This window comes from Heliangelus exortis, chromosome 16 (assembly GCF_036169615.1).
Source record: "Heliangelus exortis chromosome 16, bHelExo1.hap1, whole genome shotgun sequence".
Lineage (NCBI taxonomy): Eukaryota > Metazoa > Chordata > Aves > Apodiformes > Trochilidae > Heliangelus > Heliangelus exortis.
This window is the reverse complement of record NC_092437.1, coordinates 1870793-1881576: the sequence shown is the minus strand read 5'-3', so window position 1 is coordinate 1881576 and position 10784 is coordinate 1870793.

Sequence of the window (10784 nt, the reverse complement as noted above, 5' to 3'; positions counted from 1 at the left end):
TGAAAGAAATTTTCTCTATTCCTAGTACCCTTTCAAAAAAATACCTTATCTCTGTAAAATCCCCTTGTATCCATAGCTGCATTTTGATGCTAATGGGATTCATAGCTTCATAATTCTTTGTCTCTCTTCTTGCATCAGCACAAGGCTGAGTTCTTTCTCAGAGCAGGTACGTTCTACTTGAGAAAAACTTAGCAGCAGAGAAGATTCACTCCTTGGCTGTGGATTAGTTGAGCTTTTTTTCAATCTCCTGCTCTCCCAGAGATGTATTATGTGCCATAACTACCACGAGAAAAAGGAAAGCTTAAGGTACAGGATGAGCTGCTTGCTGTTGTGTCTCTGATGCTGAGCAGTAGAGAAAGAGCCCATCAGGAGATGAGGATACTTTAATTATCAGAGTTCTTTAAACTAAGTCTTGGCTTATTTCTGCCCAGGAGTGCCCAGCTTTGTGCCTTGCTCAGTGGGAAGGTGAAGTTGGTCCCTGCTTTGCTCTTGTCCAGCTCTTCCTTGGTGCTCCCTGGATCTCCTGATCTTCCCCCACTTAATCCCTGCTCCCCTGGGCTGCAGGGAACACTCAGGGTTTTCTTTGGATGGGAGATTTCAGAGGCTCTGTTCCTCTCTCCAGCAAAGCACACCGGGAGCTGGGAGATTCTTCCTGCTCATGGAGCTATCCAGAAATTGCAGATAGGGATTATATGACTTGAATGCTGCACTGTTTATGGTGCCTGTGCAGTCACCTAAATCATGCTGGCACTGTCTGAGCTTTGCCTGGATAATTGATTCAAATGTAAATTGAATGAATAAATCCTTTACAGCTAAAACATGCCCCCTTTTTATCTTGATGCTTTTTTCTTTTTTTTTTAATGGCATAGCAAATAGGTAGTTATAATCTCATAAATAGATATTTGACTGCTTTTGTAGGAGGGGCAGGTAAAATGAGGTTTGTATCGTCTGTTTTGAAATGCTTTACTGTTTTGTTTATTGAGTTACTAACCTGTTTATGATTTGGCTCCTGTACTTCTGATCAATAACTTGCCAGTGGAAGTGTTTCTGTCACTCTTTGACAGTGAGTCCAGGTGGTTATTTATTTCTTTCAGTACATATTAGTGGAGGGCAAAGTATCAGAGAATTTTTATTTTTATTTTTTTGATAGCCATGGAGTTGGAACATTTTGGTGAGCGTGTGCCCTGGTTGTATCAAAGAGTTCTTTGGTTTGGGAATCTGTACAGGGGGGCTCAAACTGGCTCCAGGACCAGTGTTTCATAAACATTTTAGGCCTTTATTTTTTTAAGACTTCTCTGACATTTCATTTCTACAAGGCAACAAAAGAATGTGGTTGGAATTTTCCTCCAGCCTGGTTGTGTTTAATCAGGAGTCCCACAGATGGGAATTCTTGGAGCTGGTGTCTCCAGCACCACGGGAGGGCCCCTGGCAGCTCAGGGATGCTGATTCCACTCCCAGGGCAAACATTCAGCCAGGTGCTTGGCATTCCCCAGGCTATAAATATTTGGGAACTTTCATATCTCAGTCAGGAATCCCAGTGCTGGGCACTTGCTGCCCTGTCAGGATTTCGCTCTGTCCTTGTCAGCTCTTCCCTTTGCTCTGGCATTAAAAGAATGGAAATACCCAGGAGGGATCATCCCTGTCCCTTCGGGACTGTCACTTCTTGCTGGCAGTGATTGCTCTGGGGGGAGGCACCAGCACTTCCAGCACGTGTGAAACCACTCGGCTGCCTCCCCCTGGGCTTCTGGCCTTGGGGAGCCTCTGGAGCAGGAGCTGGAGCCACCGAGGTGTAAAATCCTTGCAATGTGTCAGGGGTCACTGCCTCCCTTCCCTGCGTCCTCAGTGCCCGTGTAGGTGTCCAGACTTTGTTTGAATCTAATGAGCTGCTTGGCTCCAGAGCTGTCCTTTGGCAGAGGATCCCACATTTCCATCTCCAGCATGGAATTACGTTTCCTCCTGCCAGTTCTCCACGAGCCAACAATCCCAGCTTTAGCAGCTTAGGCCCCAGTCCTGTTTGCTGGAGGGGTTGTGCTTGCCTGATTTCTTCTCTCCTTATTTTACTTCTGCCTCTGCTTATCCCCCCAGAGTGCCAGGGCCATCCCAGGTGTGTGACAGCATTGTCCCCTGCTGTCACTGCAGTGCTGGGATGTGCTGCCCAAACCACACTGATGGGTGAGGGGCTGTTTTCCCTTGCTACTCCCCAGCCTTCCTTACCCCCACTCACTCCCCAGGCTCCCAGTGACACCCCTTGTGCCTTCGGACACCCCCTCTTCCCTTGCCTTTGCATTTGTCTAACCAGAAGCTTTGTGCCCTGTGTGTTTGCTGCCAGCTGCTGAGCATCAATATTTATGGACTTTGTTATGCAGCTCCCTGCACGCCTGTTGTGTTTATAGGGGGAAAAATTGCAAATGAAATGGTTCATGCACAAACTTGCCACTATCCAGAATCTGAATTTTTCTCCTCCTATCTCTGCACTGGGCTGTTATGAATAGGAGATTTTGTGACTGGTTTCAGAGCCTGACTTTGGCTATTTAGAAAGCATCCATTCAATAAATCATATGGGGAGCAGCTGCCGCTCTCTGCCGAGCCAAGGCACATCAGATAAAATATTGCTCATTTATTTGGTTTGGTAGAAATAAAGTTGCTGTAGTGGAACATCATTACAGGCTGTTCTTAATTCACCTCAGGGCTATTTCTAATAGTAGCACACAATTCTCCAGTGACAGTCTGAGTGAATGAGATGGGTGTTTTGATGTTGAGCTGAATGTAAGGAAGGTTTTAGGTATCAAAGCTTTGAAAGAGAAATAAGCACTGTTTGTGCTCTGATACTGGAAGAGGTCCCTGTTTTATTATTAACACTATAGCAATTGGAAGTCCTGACACTTGTTCCTTGGGGATCTGAAGCAATTCAAGCCATGAAATACTGTTTCAGCTCAGCCTGTTGCCAGTCACTGCCTGTTGGTAGAGCCGGAGGTGGCTTTGATAGCTGGTGGAGGCACCCAGGGCTGGCATTAAGGGATGCTGTTGGTTTGATTTTTCAGCTGTGTGGCAACCAGGAAACCTGCTTGTGCCCAGCCCCTGCCTTACAGCAGCTCTCTGCTTTTGTCTGGGCAGAATGGCTCATGAAAAGCTGCCCAAAGGGTTTGCATTTGGACCTGCTGCTCTGCACAAATGTCAGCAGCACCACAGGCAGCAGTGGGGCAGCGAGGGCTGCTCTGAAACCATGAAAGAGGCACTCAGAAAAAACACAAAATGAGGGGGTAGGGGAAGACAAGAGTGTTGCTGTGTGGGGCTGGGTGCAGGTTTTCTTTGGCAGAGAGCAGGCGTCTAATCAGGATCCTACTTTTCTCCTTAGAAAGCAAAGTCTCAAGGTGTCTGATCGATATCTTGCCTCCCTGCCCGGTGGGATGGAGAGAGAGAGCTGTGGAGCTGGGGATGTTTCCAGATCACAGGCAGGACAGACACGGTGTCCCTGCTTGTGAGCTGTGTCACTCCTGTCCCTGCTTGTGAGCTGTGTCACTCCTGTCCTTCCCGATGCCCTCACCCAGGGCAGGCCATTCCCCAGCCATTCCCCAGCCATTCCCCAGCCATTCCCCAGCCATTCCCCAGCCATTCCCCAGCCATTCCCCAGCCATTCCCCAGCCATTCCAGGGTGGGGGTCTGCAGGGGGCACTGGATCTGCCCCAGCCCCGGTGCTCTGCCCGTGGTCGGTTTCATTCTTGCTGAACCGGAGGTACCGGGCAGAGCCCCCACGGCTGCTGCAGCTCCCGGGGGGACACCTGGGGTTGCCGGGGGTGCTGAAGCAGCAGCAGGGCCCGGGTTGCTCCGTGATGAATTGTGTTTGGGTGGAATGCCCTTGGTGCTGGTGTGGCTGAGGGTGGGCAGTGCTGTGACCCTGAGCTCCTGGTGTCTGAGCACAGCCCCGTCCCCCCCAGCAGCCACCGTGTCACCCACCTGAAGGGATGCCCTGAGAGTGACAAGGGGATGGTGGTGCCTGGCAAGAAGGGAACAACAGGAAAAAATTGTTTACAAGTCACTGGGCTTATCGAAGTCCCAGCCTGAACAGCAATACTGCTGATGTCTGAGGTCATTAAACATGGTCCCTCTCCTGACAGCCCAGAGAGCCCCTGCTTGGCAGTAACGTCTGCTGAAGGAGAAAAAGAAATTGTACACTGAAATAGCAAAGATCGGGGGAGCAGAGCTCTCTTGGTAACTGCTAGAGATGACCTTGATTCTCTGTGTGTGGGCTGTGAAGTATCATAATTCAATGAGAATATTTATTCTGAGCTGTGCAGCACAAGCTCAAAGAATCTCAAGACCTCATTTTCATCTGAGTAATTTTATATGGCAAATAGGGAAGTTGATTTTTTTATGCAGACTCTCTGCTCCAGATAAACCTCCAGAGTGCTCATCTCCTGTACATAAAGGTTTCTCAAAATACTAGTGATGAGGCTGTTTAGTTCAGCTCTATTTCCGTGCTATCGGTGACTTTGTTAAACAGCAGTTCCCTGCAGACAGCCCTGGCTTTGATGCTGGTTGGTGTATGGCACATTAGAAATCCTTAACTTGGTTTCTAAAGTCCCACTAAAAACCCTACTGGGACTTTGATGTTGAGAAGATTCCACTCAAAGTACCCAAACTCTCAGAAGCTCACCCGGCCTTATCTGGGAGGCAGACCAGCCAGTGGCTGCCTCAGGCAATAAAATAAATGTGTAGTGATTATTTATGGTGGGAGCATCCGCAGTCAGGAGAGGCTGCTGGAAGCTACCAGGGCCTGGTGATGCCTTGAAGAACCCAGCTCTTCATTTCAGACAATCTGAAGGGCTGCGTGCTCTGGCTCAGCCGTTCTCTCTCTCAGTAATTTCCTGCACAAGTTCCAGTTGGAAGCATCTGTGCCCCCAGATGTTTACAGAGGGTCTCTCCTGCTAAATGATAGGATGCTAAAAGCAGCTGTGGAGCCTTATTTAGGTTTTAATTAGACAGCAGGGAGTTTTTAACAATGACACTTTTTTTTTTTTTTTTTTTTTTTTTTTTTTTTTTTTTTTTTTACTTGCTGGGGTGCAGGGAGCATCTGCTGTGTTCTGGGGGTGCTGGTGGCTCCCAGGTGGTGGGACCTGTGGTGTGTCCCTGCAGGTGAAGGTGAGAGCACTGCCAGGCTGTGAGGAGCTCTGCTGGTGGAGCCCATTAGTGGCTGTTGGGAATGGATCAATCTGTGCTGCTCCAACCATGGCACTGTCGTGTTTGCACCGTGTGTGTGAGTGAAATTGGCCTTGAACCAATATATTTTTTTTCCTTTTTTCTTTTAAACTTCTCACTAAAGTGTGAAATTCTAGGGCATGGTGCGTGACTCGCTTCACTGTGCTATATTTGTTTTTTAGGTTGATGCTTAGTTCTTTGCAATCTGTCAGATATGCATCAAATTGTTTTTCAGAGTTAAAGGGGAATTAAACGATCTCTCTCTCTTTTTTCTGTCTATATTGCATTTTTGTGCAAAGCAACCAATTTGACCCTACTGTGAGCTGCTTCAGAAGAGTGTTACCCCGTGTATGTCTTTGAAATCATAGTCACAGAATATCAGGTTGGAAGGAACCTCAAGGAGCATCTGGTCCAACCCTTCTAGGTAATACTAGAGTTTACATGAGATGTCTCAGCACCCATCAAGCTGGGACTTAAACCTTTCCAAAGTGGGGGAATCCACCACTTCCCCTGGGAGACCATTCCAAGGTCTGACTGACCCCATTGTGAAAAATGTTCCTCTTGTCTCCAGAGTCTCCCCAGGAGCACCTGGTGCCCATTGCCCCTCATCTCATCCCTGGGACTCCTTGTTAAAAGGGAGTCTCCATCTTCTTTGTAGCCCCCCTTTAAGTACTGGAACGTGGTAATAAGGTGTCCCCTCAGCCTTCTCTTCTCCAGGCTGAACAAACCCAGTTTTCTCAGCCTCTCCTCCTCTGATCATCATTTTCTGCAGAACAGCCCCGGTTCCGCAGCTCTGCCGCTGCTCCCACACCTCCAGTGACCTTCCTGGGGAGAGTTTTGTTCACAGGGCTGGGGGGGTCCCTGTCCCGGGGGGTCCCTGTCCCGGGGGGTCCCTGTCCCGGGGGGTCCCTGTCCCGGGGGTCCCTGTCCCGGGGGTCCCTGCCCCGCGGAGCGGCTGCCGGCTGCAGTTCCGCGCTGGGCCACCGGAGGGCGGTAGAACCCCGCTCGCTGCCCTCTCGCCACAGGTTTTAGCCCCGCCGGTTCGGTTTCGTGTTCGGGTCCGGTTCTTGCGCCTCACCGGGGGCTTCTGGCCGGTGCTCGCTGCAGGGCACGGCGGTCCTGCCCCAGCCCCATCTCCTCTGAGGCCTTCGTGCCTCCTCCTGTCGGTGTCACGCGGTGTTTTCAGGCAGGATCCAGGTTCCAACCAACACCGGAGCAAGGATGGCAGTGAAACAGCACAGGGCCGAGTTAGACCCGGGTCCTACTCATCAGGATAATTAACTCATTAGCGAGGTTTGTTTAACATGAACTTGCTCTCTTGTTTCAGCTGCAGGTTCTTTAGAGCAGTTGGTATCTCCCTAGAATTAGGCATTTATTTACATAATGCTGACTCCAAACTCCTGACTCTTTGCTGAGGCTGTAATTTATCCCCCGAGGGATGCCTGGACAAAGCACGGCACTAATTCTGCCACCTGTGCTGACGATGTGTCCAAAGAGACCATGTCAAGTCTCTATTAAAAGCTGAGAATAAGACAGAAAGCCTAAAATCTTTACTTACAGAAGATGTATTTCTGTAATATAAGGCTGCTGCTAATTCTTTCCAGGGATTAATAGAGATGACCAAGGACAATTTCACTCACTATTGCTGTTCTTTTTGTAAAGTGGAGCTTCTCCAAACCTGAGGCAAGACAGAAACATGGCTTTGAGCCTGTGTTGTTCTCCTTCAGTTAAATGGAAATAGCTGTCTTTATTTTAGAGGTCTCTGTTGGCACCATGTAGCTGACACTTTCCGAGACAATGGAATGGACAGAAATCCGTTTTCCAGGCTGGAAGGAAGGCAAAAAATAAATTGGAAGAATGAAGACTGAGGAGAAATTGAGGCATTCACAGTGCTCGCAGTGCAAGAGATTAGAAGTGATGGGAAGACAGCAGGAAAGGGATTCATTTGTTTAAAATATAGGACTAAATTTGACTTTAAAGTGCACCTTGCATCACTGAGAAGTCCAGGCTGCCACGGGCTGAGGTGTGTACAGGCAGCACGGGTGCAGGGGCACTGTGCAGACACATGGGTTTCCTCCAGCCACCCACACCAAACGTGGGGCACTGACCCCACGGGGTGTGTCTGGGGGCTCCCAGCAGTCCCACGGGAAGGTCACAGCCCCTTCTGCTGCCCTGACCAGGCCTCTGAGCATCGGGGCATTTCTGGCAAGTGGCTCAGCTCAGCTGGTGTGGGCCGGGTGGGGGAGGATGCTCTGAGACACCTGGACTGTACCTGGCCTGAAAAAAGTCAAGCTGCAAGGTGTTTTTTTTTTTTTTTTTTCCTTTTCTTTCTTTTGTGGCTGATAATATTGCACTCATTCTACTTCAGTTCTGATCTCAGAAGCAGAAAGTTTCCTGTCTCTAATATTTCTGGAGACATTGATTTGTTGTTATCTTACCCTGTCTTGCTGCTTGTGCTCAGCACTGCAGAACCACCCGGGCTCCCTCCCTGCTTTTCACAAGCAGCTCCTCAGAGCTGTTGTCCTCACCAGTCTCATGTTTTTCTCCCTGTTTTTTTCCTGCCTGTGCTCTCCGTGGGGCCCTTCCCTGAGCTTGTTTCTGTTCCACAGGTTCCCCAGGTAGGAAACTGCACGGGTGAGAGATCAGACACCAGGGGAGGTGGTGGGGATGCTGCTGACGTCTGCCCAGGTGATGGGGTGATGCCACCAGCCCTGGCACAGGCTCTGAGCAGGAGTCCTGGGTCAGTCTGAGCCTGGGATCCTTTTGGCAGGGCTGGGAGGAGGGGTTGGTGTTGGTGAAGCTGCTCTGCCCGGACAGTGGAAGCTGCTAAACCAGCTGGAAATTGGCTGTGAGGACTGGGGGTGTCTGAGAGTCCCAAAGTCCAGACCCAAAAAAACCTCAAGGGTTTGATTCTTCAGTTGTTTCTAAACCCCCTCACCCCCCCCCACCTCCCCCAGCTCTTTTCTGGGTGATTTTAACTTGTGTTTTGACAAACCCCTTTGACAAACCCATTGGTGTTGCCATCCTTGGTGCATTCCCTGTAAAGTGCCAGGTGGGGAAAACTGATCCTAAAGCTGAACTTCAGCAGCTGAGAACCCAGGAGGGAGGTTCACAGCCTGGGTGCAGTAGCTGTTTAAAACTGATTTCATTCCCCTTCCCTTCCTGTCCCAGTGTTTTTCCTTCAGTCTCAATCAGTCTGAGGTTTGCTGTGCCAGTTTCTCCTTTCTCCTGGTTCCTTTTTGTTGACTCTGGGAAGGTTGCTTTGTATCCATATCCAAACCGAGCAGTTTCATTGATGGTTGGTTCATCCCTGCTGGAAGTGATCCCTCAGCCCCAGGAGGTGTCCCTGCAGGAGGACAGCCTGACAATTGTTCCAGGCAGCTCAGTCACTGGGTGTATTTCATCAGTTTTCGTTTTTTCACCTCAGGAGAGAGGATTCAGTTAATTCATACTCTTACTAAGGAATTACTATTTGCCTGTTAAGAAGTTTTACAGGCTGAGTTTACTCCTTTTGTTTGCTACATAACAATGAAGAAATTTTATGTTCCTATAGCCTGCAAGGCTCTAGAATGCCTCAAAACCACTATTTGTCATAAAAACATTCTCCAGAATAGTGGAAAAAGTCTGATTTTTTTTTTCTTTTGGTCCTTTAATGTTGCTCAACATTCTTGCTTGAGATGCATGCAGTTCTAAGTTTTCCTTAAGCTTTTGTAGTTCTGAATGGTAGAGAAAAATATTAACTAACTTAATAATATTTAATGAATTACAATATTTATTTACTCTAATGTTACTCTTCTAATGTTCCTGTTGCTCTTTGAGCTGCCATCTTCCTGAGCAGCAAACCCAGAGCAGATCAGAATGTCAGAGGCAGCTCTGGAGCCACCTTCCCCTGCAGGTGTTTGTCATTCCAGAAATCCTTCTGCTTCCCAGCATTTCTGTTGTGATCATCTCTCCCAGCATTTCTTGCCATGCTTCATTTTAGTGTATATTCCCTTCTCACTGGAGAACTGAATTCAGCCCCTTGGTAAGTGACACCCAAATCACTGCTGCAAGGAGGGGATGAGATATGGGTGGGTGCCAGGGAGGCAGAGGAGGTGACTGAGGGAAAACCCCCACAGCAAGAAGAAAAATCTTCAGCAGGGTGTGAAATGCTCTGCTCAGCCCAGAGCTGCTGCTGGCACCAAGTGTGTGGCAGGCAGGGAGGAAGGCAGGAGGCAGAAGTCTTCCTCTTGCTGTTGGGCTGGGGGATGATCCCCTCTGTGTGTGTGGGGATTTGTGAGCAGCCCCCCAGGAGCTCTGCTTGAGGGTGCTCAGTGCCTGCAGGAAGAGTCCTGGAGCCTCTTTGAGGGTGGAGCAGTCTCCTGAACGTTCCACTGTGGACATTTATGCTGATCTGCATTTCTGATGGAGATGATTTTTTTTCTTTGCTCCCCTGCTCCAGCCTCCCTGGAGGGGCTGGGTGCATCCCCTGGGGCTGGGCTGGGCTCATTCCCTGCTCTGGACTGGGTCCCCATGCAGGCTGAGTGTGTGCTCAGTGAGACAGGAGCTCAGGCAGCATCCCTGGGATGGGAGGGCTGAAGGACCTTCTAGAGCACTTTGCTGCTGTTGCAGGAAAACTCCTCTCCTCTGGGCACTGATGCTATCTCTGCTCTTTGTTCCACCAGGTCCCTCTCTGGTTCCCAGCCATCTCCCAGCCCCTTGCTGCCTGCTTTCTCTCTGGGTCCATCCCTCTGACCATGGATGACCAGATCTGAACAAAGTCCCCAGATAAGATCTTCCCAGGGCCCTGCACAATGGAAACTTCCATGAAGCCTGGCCAAGGCCTCCACTGAGGGATATTTTCATTCCTGTAGGATGAGATTTTCCACTGAAATAGGTGTTTCTGCTGCCCCTGGCTCATTCAGCTAGCAGCAGCGTTGCTTATTCAAACTTATAGTTATTGTTGGCTGTACACATTCCAGTACAACTTCATATTTTTACAGTCAAGTCATGACAACCTTTACAGATGCAACTGACATTAAATTGAAGCTTCACAAAGCCAGCATCTGTTAGGTGTCTGTGCCTTCTCCAGGTTGCCTTTGGTCATGGAAGGCTTTTTCCTGTGTTGCATTCAAAACAGGAATGAGCACTCTAAGTCCCACAGCTCCTCAGGGTTGGGAAAAGGAGATTGTTTCCTACTCTAACCCTCCTTGAATCTGTGCCCATCTGCTCCCTGCACTGCCTTCCCTCTCGGGCACCCCTGTCCGGTTGAGATGCTTCAGTAATTCTTGTGATTTCCTTAAAAAATGAGTTTCCTCAGAGCATGGGGCTCCCCACCATCCCAGGGCACCTTTTTGAGGCAGAATGGATCGTGGGGGGAAAGGAGCCCCCAGGGATGACCCCGGGTGCTGGCAGCAGGTCCAGCAGGGGTGACGTTTCCCCTGTAAATCACAGGAGGTGGCAGCAGGGTGGTGCTCAGAGGGGTGTAGAGGGATGCCTGCTCAGGGCACCTGCAGGCTGTGAGGAAAAGGTGTGTCTGCTCGTGGCAGTTTTTATATAAGGGCGACTGCTCCCATCTCAGCTGCAGGAAAAAAAGAGGAGAAGGACTC